The following is a 16140-nucleotide window of genomic DNA, read 5'->3' on the forward strand; positions in this document are numbered from 1 at the left end:
TCAAGAAAAAGGCGTTTGGAAATATTTTTTTCTGTATGTAAAACTTTGATATTAGAGAAATTTGGTTTATGACCTGTTTCTATAGAGTGTTGTGCTAATGCACATGATTTTTTATTGAGCTTTATATCACTTTTATGTGAAGTTATTCTATCATTAAGAATTCTAGATGTTGTTCCAATATAATTCAAGTTACAATTATTACAAGGAATGTTATAAATCACATTTGACTTTTTTGTTGTATCAGTTTTATCTTTCAATTTAGTATTCAAATTCTTTATAGTTTTAATATTTTTTTGGCATATTTTGATATTTTTTTCATTATGAAAAAGTTTTATGATATTTGAAGATAAATTTCCAAGGTTAGGTATAGATTTATAAGAAATATTGATAGGTGAACTATCATTACATACATTTCTGTTAATTACATCAGAAATTGTATTACTGCCAGTATTGAAAATTATTTTATTAAGAAGTTTTCTGGGATAAGAATTATCGATCAGTATGTCTCTAAGAAGTCTGAGATTTTTTTGCTTGAGGGAAGGGTGTACTAATTTTTCTATTCTTTTTTTCAAACAGAGTATTAAATTAATTTTAACTGATTTTTTGTGAAAGGAATAGTAATTGATATATCTTCCTGAATTAGTAGGTTTGACATACCAATCTGTAATCAAGGAATTATCAGTTTTACGAATAACTCTGGTATCAAGAAAAGGAAGGGTCTGATTTTTTTCTATTTCGATAGTGAATTGTAACTTCTTATCATATCTATTGACAACATCAAGAATTTCATTAGATTTGTCATAAGGTATTGCACAGATGACATCGTCAACATATTTCTTTAAAAAGGGAATTTCAAAACTCAATTTGGGAAGTATGTTTTCAAAAAGATCGTCCATTACGTATTGAGCTATAATAGGAGAAATAGTAGCTCCCATTGATGTACCAAGAATTTGTTTATAGTATTTACCTTCGAAAGAGAAATAACTTGAGTTGAAGATGAAACCAATTATTTCAATAAATTTTTTTTGGTTGATTGAACATTTTTTATTTATATCATTCCATCTTTTGATAATACTTTTCTCCACTAGATTCATAGGTATATTGCTAAAAAGTGAAATCACATCAAGGCTGATCAGAATATAACCAGGGGGTAGTGATTTTTCATTTATGAAATTGGAAAAATCGAAAGAATCCTTAATATAGAATTCATTTTCATAATTATAAGCATCAGTGAGAATTTTAGTGATCATTTGAGCAATTTTGCTATTTGGAGCATCAATGGAGGAAATAATTGGTCTCAGTTTCAAATCAGGTTTATGTATTTTAGGGAGTCCATAATATTTGGGTGATATGGACCCTTCCTTTTCTTGATACAAGAGTTATTCGTAAAACTGATAATTCCTTGATTACAGATTGGTATGTCAAACCTACTAATTCAGGAAGATATATCAATTACTATTCCTTTCACAAAAAATCAGTTAAAATTAATTTAATACTCTGTTTGAAAAAAAGAATAGAAAAATTAGTACACCCTTCCCTCAAGCAAAAAAATCTCAGACTTCTTAGAGACATACTGATCGATAATTCTTATCCCAGAAAACTTCTTAATAAAATAATTTTCAATACTGGCAGTAATACAATTTCTGATGTAATTAACAGAAATGTATGTAATGATAGTTCACCTATCAATATTTCTTATAAATCTATACCTAACCTTGGAAATTTATCTTCAAATATCATAAAACTTTTTCATAATGAAAAAAATATCAAAATATGCCAAAAAAATATTAAAACTATAAAGAATTTGAATACTAAATTGAAAGATAAAACTGATACAACAAAAAAGTCAAATGTGATTTATAACATTCCTTGTGATAATTGTAACTTGAATTATATTGGAACAACATCTAGAATTCTTAATGATAGAATAACTTCACATAAAAGTGATATAAAGCTCAATAAAAAATCATGTGCATTAGCACAACACTCTATAGAAACAGGTCATAAACCAAATTTCTCTAATATCAAAGTTTTACATACAGAAAAAAATATTTCCAAACGCCTTTTTCTTGAAATGGTGGAAATTAATAAGTCTTCTGATTGTATGAATAAGAAAACTGACATTGATAATCTCAGCAGTATACATAGTAATTTACTAGAACTACATCAAAAACATAATAATAATGAAAGATGTATCAATCAATAACTCTTTCATTACAGTAAAAAATTATCAAATCATCATACCCATTGAAAAATGACATTTATGTGAAGGTATGACATTTGTCAAACCCACAAAAAAAATCGTATACATGTTAACTTTTATGTCAATTCTATCTTCAATTTATTGTTTTTTACTCATTTTTACTGTAAGTATGATTTGTAATATTATTCAAAGGCGAAAATATTCAAAAATCATTAAATTATAGGCCCTGAAGAAGCTTCCCATTAGAAGCGAAAGCTTGGCAAAGTAAAGCAGAGTTTGATTTTTGATTTTTTGACTGAGAGACCCTGTTAATCCATTTTACCATATATATATATATATATATATATATATATATATATATATATATATATATATATATATATATATATATATATATAGCATTGAATGTGTAGAATTAATTATTAAGACACGCCCGAGGAAGCCATTGAAGAGCGAAACACGTGTTGCGTTTTTGTAAAACTGTCTAGTGAAAATCACACAATAAATAAAGTGTTTTTAGAATACGTCTGGTATAATGATTTCATTTCATAAAAAAGTAGAATGTCTACTATTAGTTATTTTGTTCTTCAAATCGAATTATCAATCAACACTTGAGCTGTAGAAATGACTACATATAGGTATGTTATGATAAATAGGAATCATAAATAGTTTTGAACATTGTTTTTTTTTTGAAAAATTACAAATGCGCTCCTAAAACAATACTCCCCGACAGATATAACTAGCGAAACACTTTTTGTGCCAAATGTTCAGGTATTGATAGAAAATAGAATATTTGTTTGTCATTCAAGGAAATTCATTGGTTTCAAAAATAGTTGTTCACTACGAATGAATGAGATACGCATTCTCAACTGAACTGTCTTTACTTGTTAAAAATAATCTGTGTTGAGGAACTCATTTGATTTTCAGTGAACGACACTTTTACCTGTCCTCTTTTTTTAATATACTTTTCATTTTAAAAACCTGAATAGCAATTAAGTCTTCTTTCAGTACATTTTGTCAACTCAAAGGAAGAATGTAATATTTCCTTTTCATTCTCGTTCCACAAATATAATGCTTCTATATGTCTGAGTGCATTTCGTATGTATATAATAACATAAGTCCCCACACCTGGGTAATCTCGTCTCTTGATGTAATTAGTATTTATTTCGTAGTGCAAACTTGATGGAGCAATGTTTAGTAAGAGCAAATTAATTCCACTTGGAGCTTGTTACTGAAACAACGGCGGCTTAATTAAGTGCTCCATTATGGTAATAATTAATTAATAAGAAAAACGGCTGTATGGAAACGTGACGTTTAGGATTAATGGCCCTACAGGAGATTTTTTTCACCGAAATACGGATTCGAAAGGTGAGGTCATACTATCATGGATAGGTTTTTGGAATTTTTCAATGCAGGGTAATAGGTTGAAAACTGTATTTGAGATTGAATATGCAACCCGAATGGTGAACCTACTTACCGTCGTCTTTTTATAATATTTATTCTTCAACATATTCAGAAGCAGAAACATATTTCATCGCTAATCCAATTTGTAGATTCAGAAAATTTTATTAATTTTTTTTTGACTAGATTCATGTTATATGATTATTCTATACTGTTATATTCAACGACTTTGACTTCTGAAATTTGTGGGGTACCTTAGCAATCAGATAGGAACCCAACTTTAGTTTTCGTTGCTACAGTGATTCTTATGAAAATTTTCAGAAAAATTGTATTATGTTCTCAGTATTACCAAATATAATATCATTGGGATGCGATGACTTCAACATTGAAATGATAAAATTAAAAATGAAACTTTCTATTTTTTTACAACCACTTTTATTTGTAACCAACCTTACTCAGTTTCGTCCAATAAGTACATTTTCAAACTGATACAATGAACGAAGTAACGGCTACATCTATCAATTTATCAACATCGATTGTTACAATGGTTTCTGCATGAAACATATAGTGCATTTCTTTAATGTTCCCCCTTTTATTTTTCAAACAGGTCAACTCAAACAATTGAAATTTGAAATAATGAAATCAATGAATGCATAATTTATTCTGAAATAAAATTGACAGATGAAACTATCAAGATGGCGACTGGGCGCCATCTGGGAATGAAAATAAATGGAAAGGGGAGTCTTGTGACACATCATTTTGAAGCTCCTGACGAATACTTCACAACCCTAGAATATGAATTCAATATCTTCACCTACTACAAAATGACGGAACATTTGATAATTTCCTGAAGATACATTGATATCGATATTTCTAGAAATATTCCTTTTCATCTGCCATATGGATAACCCGATAAGGTTTGTTTAGCTATTTTTTGTTCAAAAAAATGACATAAAATTTCAGTAGGTACGACAATGAACATCATTGTTCAGTTGAAATATTCTCATTTAGTTTTCGGTTTTACTCCGTCAACAATCTCTGAAATGGTCAATTCTCGTCCATTGGAAGAAAAAATTGAAGCGATTTTTATTTACGGTGCGACGCGTAACTTTCACGAGACTGAGAGGATTTTCAATGACGGTTTTTCAAATCGTCCTATCTGTAGAAAATATTTGAGGGAACTTGTATCCAAATTCACAACCACCGGTAGTGTATATAACAAAAAGCCCCCAGGTCATTTGTCTATTCCGGAAGAACATCAAATGCAAATAATTGTGAGATGTTAGTAAATCCTGAACAGTCTACTTATTCCGTCGCTAATGTTTGTTTGGTGTCTCCTTCTACTTGTGGATACTTTTGAAGAGGAATAGTTATCATCCATACAAAATTAAAATGGTACAACAATTAACTGAAGATGACCCTGATCGAAGAACAGAATTCTGCGAAATCTTGATGGAAACCATTGCAAGACATCCTACCTATGTCCACAACATTTGTTTTTGTTACGAATATACATTTTTTTCAAGGCAATGTTCACTGACAAAATTGCCGTTATTGGAGTGACACCAACCTTCACGTTTTCCGGGAAACACATACCCAATATCCAGAAAAAATTAACGTTTGGGCAGGAATATTGAGAAACCATATTGTAAGACCTCTATTTATTTCCTGTAATTCAATGTTTATATGTTAGAAACTGTTTCAGGAGGGCTTTCTTCCAGTTTGTGTCTGAAAGTTGCTTCTTTGCATGATCTACACATCCATATATAGACTTACTTATTTTAAAATTGATTACTATCTTCCTTTCTTTGGAAGATTCCCACATTTTTTTGTATCAAGATGGACTAGTAGAAAGCCAATAACTTTCTTTCCCAAAAATTAATCATTCCTAAAAATATAACCCCTTCAATTCAATGAAAGCTATGTTCCAATAATCATTTCTAATACACAGGGTGTCTGAAAAATGTGTGAAAGATCAAACTTATGTTATCTTTTGAATAGAATGCTCCATATATTTTCACTAAATTTACGGATTACGGAGCCCGAAAACACGCTCTAATAAAGTCTTGATGATTCCTCTTTTAGTTGATTGATGGTGGTTGAATTTGGGTTCAGATACTGTCCCGTATGAGTGGCTTTTCGGTATACTGATGTTTCCTTCTTAGTGTCGGCCCTCTTCATCGATACGTCTAAGAATGGCAATTCGTTGTGGACTTCCTTTTCCTTTATGGAAGTGATAAAAGGTCTTACACTGATGATGCGTTTCAGGAAGGCGACTAGTTCAGTATTTTCATCGTGTCGTGAAGGTGTCGTCAATGTATCTCAACCAGACACGAGGTTTCTTGTGTGCTTCTCCAATAGCCAGAGTTTCAAACCAAATATATGTTTGCTATGGTTGGTGAAAGTGGCGATCCCATTGGCAGTCCCTCATCTTGTGTAAAGAATTCATCCTTCAGTTGGAAATAATAGCTCCGTACACAGCATCCTAGTAGTTCCATAATTACTTCTATAGGTAAATTTATTCTATCCTACAGGTCCCCGTCTTCGGAAAGCTTTCTCCGTATGATTTGGAGTGCTTCTTCGACAGAATGTTAGTGTAAAGTCTTTCCACGTCGAAACCGATTAGTTGATCTATCCGTGTGACTCCAATTGCTCCTAGTAGTTCGACAAAATGCCTTGAATTCTTCACAAAAGACGATGTTTTTCTTGTTATGGTTGTATTTTGGGGAGAAGTAAAAATCTAGACAAGTTTTTAGTAGCCGAATCTCTGGGGCTGATGATCGGTCTGAAACTCAGACCGACTTCCGACCTTGAGAAAGCTATTGCATAGCAAAACACGTGTCGCAATTTTTGTAAAACCCTTTATAGTGAAAATCATACAATAAACTATATCAATGAGTTTTAATATAGATTTTCATCAAGTATCGGCCACTTTTATACAACAGTGAATACCATTTTCGAAAGCACACAAAACGTGGCTTTTCATTAACTTTTTGAAGAACTCTCTTACTGGGAGAAATCAACAGAATATGAAGAAGAATAGATTGAATCAAAAAAGTTTTTTAATATATTACAAGACAAATTTTAATGTATTACAAGAAAAATTGTAGACAGATTTATTCAATTACTTTTTCATACTTTCCTCAAGATTCATTTCCGATGAAAATGTAAAGTAGTTAACACTTATATCATGTGAAAGATCAGAGTGTGAACTATTCTGGGATGGTCATATGTACAGAATGTGCTATTTGAAAAAACTGAGAAAAAAGTCGTCCTGAGTTTTTTTTACGCCTGTATTGAAAAAACACATTTCGGTAAACTCATGTGAACAAAATGAAAATAAGATATCCTCAAGGATATTTTGTTGAAAAATCTCCTCATTCCACTTAGAGAATTGATCTTGAATGAAACCATTTTTTGACATACATTTCACTATAACTCCTGAACCAAGCGGTATATACCCAATTAACCCTATATTTTTGAGAAGCACTCTGTTCAAGAATTCCAATCGAGTAGAAATATCAGAAGTGTTTCATTGAGAGAAACATAGGTTTGGTCTGTCACACAGTTATTGGAAACCTTGTATGTTAGTGATGATCATTTTAACAAAGCTTTCATCAATCTCTACTTTTATCGAAACACTTTTTTGTATAACGTTTGTTCGAAGGTGATTGACAATATTTCATGATGAATTTCATTAGTTCGGACTGCTATTGTCTAATATATAAAATGATTTGAAATCCCTGAAACAACTAAAAAAAAATAATTAGAAATAAATAGCTGTAAATAACAATTACAAGCTGAGATCTTACACAGAGGGGAACATTGGTTTAGGAGAAAATTCAAGGAAGCCACATACATGTTGTCCAACAACGTATTCAGCAAAGCCAGCGTAGAAATACGGAACATCAGTAAGCGAAAAATGGCCAACTCCCGCCGAACGGTCATCTCCCATTGAACTAGTGAAGCGGAAAAAATGGAAAGCGAGGATAAGTGAAAGTACTCGAACGACCCGTAAATAGTCATATCTTGAAGGAATCAGTCCAGTCATCACCCGAAGACGATTGTGGATACCAACAATCGTCAACTAACTTGGCTTGAAATCTCTTATCTTTTTTATTCTCATCTTTATTTTCATTTTTTATTTCTTAATTTTTATTTTTCGTTCAATTGTTTTATTTTTACTTGTATTTTATTTCACTATTACTTCATTTCAGGTTTGTTTTTTTTGCTTAATATAATTGTTATTTACAGCTATTTATTTTTAATTCTTCTTTTTTAGTTGTTTCAGGGATTTCATATCATTTTATATATTAGACAATTGGATTTCGAATTAGTGAAACTTTTTTGTATCCTTGATAGGAAGCAGCTACCGTTCACATCGTTGATACACCCTGTATATTTTTCAGAAAAGCTCTCATCAATTCTGATATATGTTTTGTCTCCGGGAAATAATCTAAATGCTAAACCCGTAAATTACAAAAAAATATCAACACCAACGTCTGATGCAATTTTTTTTCAGATCATTTGATATTTTTCCTCAACAAGAGTTTAAGGATTATTCGATTATTTTTTAAATAATTTGCAAATTTTAAACAACACTTTCAGATGGATGAGAATAACTCTTATCCTCAACCCATATTGAAGCATAAATAGAGATGGTTTCATTAGAAAACAAGCTATCAATGCATTGATGAAAATGTGAAAGTTTCAAGAGACTTTTTACTATAAATCCCGCCATATAAATGGTAACTTGCATGCCAACTTCGGACAACTTGGCGCATATAGTCTATACTATTCTGTAACTTTTTATGGCTTCGAACAAAAACATACGAATATTTCATTAACTTACCTATGGAATGTCACAACAAGGTCAATTTTTGTTTGCATTAGTATTGAAATGCACTAAGACAGAACTGATCCATTTTGACTCAGAAAACTGAACGATGAATGCCTTTTGAAGAAAATACTGAATCACGATTCAAGTTCAAGACGAGTATTTATAGTTGGCTTACATCAGTTTTTTGTAAATTGGTTTTAATGGGGAGCTGCTATAGACTTATTCTCTTCAGAGTTGAAGGACGATTAATAGGCTTCGATTTGTCTTACCATAAGTTTACCATACCTTAGTCGTCACTCGCCGATTTGAGTGCTCATTCCTTAGGTTTCTATTTTCATTTTTCTGCTTCGTTTTCAACCTCATATTTGCCAATCAACTGGTAAAGTACCAGATAAGAGATCTGACAAAAATATTTTTTCTTCAACGTAAAAAAGTACATTCGTGCGTAAAAAAGTTAACAAGTTGCGAAGATGACGAAGTGAATGAAATCATGTGTATCCCGATTTTTTTTGTGAATATAGCGTCTTTCGACATGACTGTCCTAATTTCCGAACGAAGAGATATTGCCGCGTTTTGACTTCATTATTTTAAAAAACTGATCAATACAGTTTATTATAACATTTCCACTATAAAACGGGTTTACAAAAATCGCGACACGTGTTTAGCTATACAATAGCTTCCTCAAGCATAAACTATTGTATAGCGAAACACGTGTTTCGGTTTTCTTGTAAAACCCGTTAATAGTGAAAATCATACAATGAACTGTATCGATTAGTTTTTTAATATGGATTTTCATCAAGTATCGGCCAGTTCTATTCAATTCATTATTTCACGTGAGTGTGAGTACAAACTTTTCTTTAAATTTTCTGCTGTAGTATAATCAAACATACCACAGAAAAATTCATAGTTGCTATGTTACTCAGCAGTTCAACAAGGAGTGTCTATGCTCTAATAACTGCAGTGGAATCTTCAACAGAATATAACCTAACGCTTAGTCAACTTCAGTCCTACCATGTTGAAGAAAACAAAATAATTCATCTGCAATTCAATTAATCATCTTAGACGGCACTGGAAAAATTTAGACAGAAATAGAATGATTTGTGTGTTCTCTACAAGAACAAGCTCACATGAGAAGTCAATTCAAGAAGCGTGAGGATTGAAACGATAAACAATATCACACTGATTCATATAGTGAAGGATGCATTATTGAATCCTGTGCATCATGTTATATATCAAACTGTTCAGATAATTCTGTTACACAAAAAATCGTTATAGCGAACTCAATCGTTTGAACGATAATTTTGATTGTTTAAAGCAGTCAAAATCGAAAGTCAACTACAAAAATTGAAAACATTCTCTCCATTCAAGGACTACAGTGGAACTTTCTGACAGTTAGGAATTCATACATATCGTCCAAAATCAATTTCGAAAATGATTGGATACCACATGTTTCAAAAATGTCAAATTTTATACATATATTCTTAAATAAATAATCCAAAATCGATTTGTTTCATTTGTGAAATCATTAAACTACAACAATAAAAAATTTATTGGCGCTCCAGGGCGACTTCATTGATTCCAGTGGCGCATTTGCTTTTTCAGCTGCAGGAAAACCCGGAAAAACCTGCAGCACCACATTATCTGAAGATCTTGATCTGCCAATGTCCTCTCTCTCATAGAAAAAAATGTAGGGTGTCTCCAGAAGCTACAATAAATTCAATACATTGCCAGAACAGTTCGTGACACGACTATCGTCAAACTTAAACATTGATATTGATATCAAGTTTCAGTTTGATGAAAACTACATTGCTCGGTGAATGACTAGGTGCCAATAATATCCTAATGGAGACATGTGTGTCGATCTGCATATCAAGCCTCCTCTGGGGAATGTAATGATACTTCATAAAAAAACGTTTTGGTTCAATGGAGGAGAAGATATTCACGTTCACACATACCACTTCACTTCCATGTCATTTTGTGAAATGATCATTGAATAGTTGTTGAATGAAAAAGTAAAGAAGTTGTCAATATTTCTCAACATTTCCACACGAGAGAAAAAATTTTTCCAAATTTTCAATTTCTAATCAGTAATAATAGTAAACTAGTACCAATCCAATTAAAGGAAGTCCACGGTAATTGGAAATAATTTCCTTCCTGTTTTTTTCCAAGGAAAAAATACAAGCACTGCAGAAAAATCCTCACATTGGATTTGAATCGCTGGAGATTAAATCCAGTTAAAAAAACGTTCTTAGGAAGTTTATTCCATATAAACGCAGTTTCCAGATGAAAGACTTCTCAAACAGTGAAGTTCGAGGTGTACTAAGTTGAACCTCAAAACGATGAGAGGCCACAGTCCGTCGAGTATTTCTGATATGTAGCGCTCTTGGAGGAATCAAATTTACCAAGTCACTTGAACACCTTCCGTGAAAGTATATATGGAAGAGAGGCACATCCTCCAACCTTTCTTTGATGTTCCAGGCTATCAAGATTGCACGTGATGTTCGCGTCTCCAATCAGATGGATGGCTCTTTCCTGAATGGAATCGAGCAACTTCAGGGTATGTTTGGGGGCAGAGCTCTATACATGAGAAGAATACTCTAAAGAAGGTCTGATATGAGCTTTATAAAGCATCAAAAGTTGCTGAGGTGTATATAGTTTTCTGGTTCTGAACAGTGTTCCAAGCGACATGATTGTGCCATGACATATTGTTTTGTCTATTTTAATCTTCAATAAAACTTATCGAAGCAGATATGTGTGACCTGGGAAAACCGATGCCTGCGATTTGGAGCATTGAATTGAACCAGGTTACTTTCACCCCAATTCGAAATCACTTCTAGATACTCATTAAAATATGCAACCTCCTGCTGCCGGTGAAGTTGTGCCTCCGTAGTTGTGCCTGACGAGACAAGTGTGCTGTCGTCAACAAATCAATATATTGGATTCTTGTTTTTTTCCAATAAGTCGTTGATATAAAATAAAAAAAGGGTTGGAGACAATATGGATCCCAGGGGAATATCATAGTTGATGGTGAACGTATTCGAGAGATATCCATCAACGGCCACTTGCAGGGAACGTTCTTTCAGGAAGCTGAAGAGCCATACACAGAAATCATCCGACAAGCCATAGCATCGAAATTTGGCCAGCTCTTGATATTCTTGATTGTGTTATTCCAAATATGGGTGACATATGATCGTTGTTTCCAAACGCCACATTGATGATCGCTCAAAATGTTGAAGCCTTCCAAATATTTCACGATATGGGTGTTTCTCTGTAATTGTTTGCTGTAAATGAATGAAAGCATATTCCACAACAGCGGACCATCTAATAGCCATTAAATTGGAAACTTGGTCCCATTAGACTTATAAATGAAAAAAGTTAGTCGAAAGCTATTCCCGACGTTGAAAGCCACTAAATAAAAAATTGAAACACGAAACTTTCCTGACCATGGTTAATGAGAAAATATTATTACGTTAAAAGTAATTGCAAGTTTTTTAAGCGGAGAACAGTGCGGTAAAATGTTTTCTCATAATTTTCACCATGATTCTAATGAATAAAAAGAATTACCATGAAATTGTACTTATGAATCATAACGACATAATTAGTGCTCATAACTCTCCTATTGATGAATTTCAATGATGAAGTAAATAATAATGAAAAGAAAATAATCTTCAGGAAGATAAACAAGGAAAATGAATGTACATTGAGTATTGAAAAACAAGAAAACAATCAAATTGATCTCAGTTCTAACCAACCTCTATTTTGCATGAAAAGCACCGTGTTCGACTCATTGAGCCCGCTGGATTCCACTGAGAGTGGTGAACTATAGCTGCCTATTTCTTGAGAGTTGAATTCTATGAACTTCGAAGTACGAAATACTATACTATATACTTCGAAGTGAAAATTTTTTGGACCGCCCATCAAACCGAAAATAATCATCCATAGTAATATTTGTTATATTTCCATAACAAAATTTTGAATATTTCAAATGGCACCGTGACATTTTTGATGAATTCAATGAATTTTACTACTGACAAAATTTGACAAAAAATACAAAGCCATTACTTTTTGGTAATTTCTTTGATTATTAAATAGTTTGTTCAAGACAATATAAAATAATTTTTCTGAAACAGATTAAATTTTCCAGGTGAACATATTGTCAATCAAGATTCTCCGAGAAAAAAATCCAAACAGACAATGTTGATTATATATCTTTGAGTGGTTTTTGGACAATATTGATAATAAGTTCGGTTACGGTTTGTGACAATTACCAGCGATATGACTATTTTTCTTCATTTGTAGCAGATGGCTTCATCATCAGAAAGGTAGATACGGTAGGGAGTGTTATCATAGGATACGATAAATGATTCCGGAAGATGAAAACTATCGTTTGGAGAAGGTTGTATGGAGACTCGTCTGCGGAAACTCATTATATGGGTGTATTTTGGTTAGGAAATTCCAATGCAAAAAAATGTTATTGGTGATAATAGGGTTAATCCTAGATCTCTGAGGCTCTGTTCTATGATGCTGTGAGATATTTTTGGACTAACGTTGGGAAGGACTCATTGAGTAGATGGTGTGATTTGGCGGCAGCCTTTCAGGATTTGACGGTTGACTTCAATTTCTACTTCTTCATTTACAAATGTATCAACGATTGTATGGCTAGAGAGATATACCAAACTCTGTTGTTTGGAATTCAAGATGAGGAAATAATATTTTCAGGTTGAACTTTGGTTTCAAGAGCAATGATATATTCCTATATTTTCACTTCTTTAATAGCGTCGAATATAATAGCTTGTTCCTTTCATGGGTATTTGGATGATTGTACTACTGTGGAGTTAAACTGATTTGGGGAATTAGACAAGTTTTCTTGATTAGATATACCATTTTAAGTACCCCTGTAGTCAGAAGTATTCGCCATGTCGATGTTATTCATGTTTCAGATTGATTCAATGGAATAGCAAACATCATTTCCTTCTGAGTGCGACCCTGTTTGAAAAATCTGTCCACTAATCAGCGGATGTAGCTTACCAACAAAAAACTGACCGAGATAACAATATGCCTTCCTTTGTCAAACGAATGAGATTATTCTAAATTTTGATATTCACAACTCTCCAAGTGTACGTCTGTTCACTATCCGAACTCAATACATACTGACTTGTATGTATGATAATTATTGAATCGCAGTCTTCCAGCGATTTGCATAACTACAAAGTTTCAACTTTGTCGACACAGAGTTTACAGACAGAGGCAGCATGTAGAGAATTTCAATTTCTAGATGGGGTACGGAATCTGCTTGATTTGCATAGAATTGTGGAATGAACCTATTTCAGCAACTTTTCACAGCTGGTATCAAATGCTAATGATTGCTTCGCGAAGATTACTGGAATTGTTCTAGTGATTTCGTTGATATCAAAACGTTCGTTGATATCAAAACGTGTTAGGACTGCTCCATATATATATTAGAGATTATTATTCGGACCTGAAGGAATATACTGACTATAAATTGATGGATATAGCCGGTACTACGTAGTAGGAGATCATAATGAAGAAAAAAAAATTGAAACTTTCTATGTTTTTTACCACTTTTATTTGTAACTAGCGTTACTGCAGTTTCGTCCTAAAAGAACATTTTCAAACATATACATTGAACTGTTCAATGTTTGTTTGAAAATGTTTCTATAGGAAGAAACTACAGTACCGTTAGTTACGAATGAAAGTGTTGAAAAACAGAAAATTTCAAATCTCTTTTCGTCAATATACTGAGTACATTGATTCCAAGTGTTGATTCAACATTTGGGAAGGCACGAGATTCGAAAATGATATAATGATAATGTTTTCATTCATCTGAGCAGTTATTTTTTTCGAAGACAAAACACAAGCAATACAGGAAAATCCTTAAGGTGCTCTTTGACCGGTGCCTGTGAGAAAGTAGTGATTCACATTGGATTTGAATCGCTGGATATTAAATCCATTTGTGAAAATGTTCTTAGGAAATTTATTTCACATAAACGCCGTTTTCCAAATGAAATAGTTCATAAACAGTGAAGTTTGAGGTGTACTGAGTTTAACCTCAAAAAGATGAGCAGCCACGATTCGTCGCGTATTTCTGGTATGTAGTGTTCTTGTTGGAATTGAATGTGCCTGGTCACTCGAATACTTCCCGTGAAAATATCTATGGAAGAGAGACAAATCTCCAACCTTTCTTCGATGTTCCAAACTATCAAGGTTGCAAGTGATGTTCGCGTTTCCAATCAAGCGGATGGCTCTTTTCTAGATGTAATCCAGCAGTTTCAGGGTATGTTTGAGGGCGGAGCTCTATACATAAGAACAATACTCCAAAGGAGGTCATATCTGAGCTTTATAAAGCATCATAAGTTGCTGAGCTGTGTACAGTTTTCTGGTTCGGAACAGTGTTTCAAGCTTCTGAGAAGCAGCTTTTGCAATTCTAGTGACATGACAAGACATCTTGTTCGATTGATGACTTATTTATTTTGTAGAAATTCATGTTGAATATAGAATATAGAATTCCAAGACATACTGGTGTCCGTTTTAACCCCCAACAAACTTATCGAAGCAGGAAGCGGAATCGTCTGACCTGACATCATTATATCCGGACCTTTCGGTGACTGTGTAACATTCTGGAATAATTGTTAGTTATGCATCCAGAAGACTAGCATATTCTCCTTCACGGTCAGGAATCCTGGTTGGCTCATTTATAATCTGAGTAAGTCCGCTGCTCATTACAGCGGACTTATTCAGATTATAAATATTAATTAATTATAATATTATCAAATATCAACGAACTTGTTCGTCGTTGATACTTGAAAATTTAAGCAAATTGGACATTGAAGTCACCGAATATGGAAATTTCGGCACTGGGATGAATGACTTGCAGAAAGTCAATAGTGTTCGCAAATGAAGAGAATAGTTCTCTATATTATGTACCGCTAGGTGGTCAATAAACGAAATATGTAGATTTGGTAATGTTCTGTGATATTATTTTGAGCCACATAATATCAAAGTTTCGAGGTTCAAGAATTTTCTCTTGTTGACAGGAGAGATCGCTCCTTATTAGAAGAGATATTCCAAAGTAACGTCTGAATCGGGAGTGAAAATCATAGCTGGAATATAGAAAATTGACGAAGTTTGCTGAAGCACTGACTTTACTTTCTGTGAGATCAAGAATATGAGGACTATTTGATTGCAGATGTTGGTGCTTTGAGTTTATATTTGAGTTGAATCCTCTGTTGCAGAAATCGATTTCAAAATTGCTAGTGGGCCTCTTAGCAACTGCAGTTACCATGCTATTTCCCTGTGAACTGATGTTAGAAAGACCCTGCTGACTGTCAGATATAGTGGTTTTCGAATAACTCCTGCAGGATAATACCCTCGAATCAGCTCCCACCTGAAAATTGATTGGGGAGCTATTTTACCTCCAGAGTATTTTGGCCCTAGGAGCGCTATCATGCATTTTTCATTATATTACGACCATTGAAACTGAAAACATCGGCACAGCAACGAAACGTTAGCTCATAAGCAACTTCTCTGCTATGAAAAGACATAATAATAAAAGGTAACTTACCAGTAGCACCTTTCTTCCCGAACCTAGTTGAAGTCCTTCCTGAAATAAAAATACGCTTTCAGGAATAGGTCTCAAAACACGTGAGTTTATATTGTTTTCATTCATTAAATTACA

At 33.1% G+C, this 16140-nt stretch overlaps 1 long non-coding RNA gene across 1 annotated transcript in view; it reads right to left on the reverse strand.

Moving 5' to 3' along the window:
- Positions 1-16140, reverse strand: part of LOC141481984 (uncharacterized) — a 466857-nt gene that overhangs the window by 124240 nt on the left and 326477 nt on the right. The window contains exon 4 of the long non-coding RNA XR_012465278.1: positions 16027-16065. This is a non-coding gene — a long non-coding RNA (uncharacterized lncRNA). The remainder of the gene's footprint in view (positions 1-16026; positions 16066-16140) is intronic.

Source organism: Leptinotarsa decemlineata, unplaced genomic scaffold, assembly GCF_025532065.1.
Source record: "Leptinotarsa decemlineata unplaced genomic scaffold, Ldec_3_MD MMD2_P_RNA_scaffold_12, whole genome shotgun sequence".
Classification (NCBI taxonomy): domain Eukaryota; kingdom Metazoa; phylum Arthropoda; class Insecta; order Coleoptera; family Chrysomelidae; genus Leptinotarsa; species Leptinotarsa decemlineata.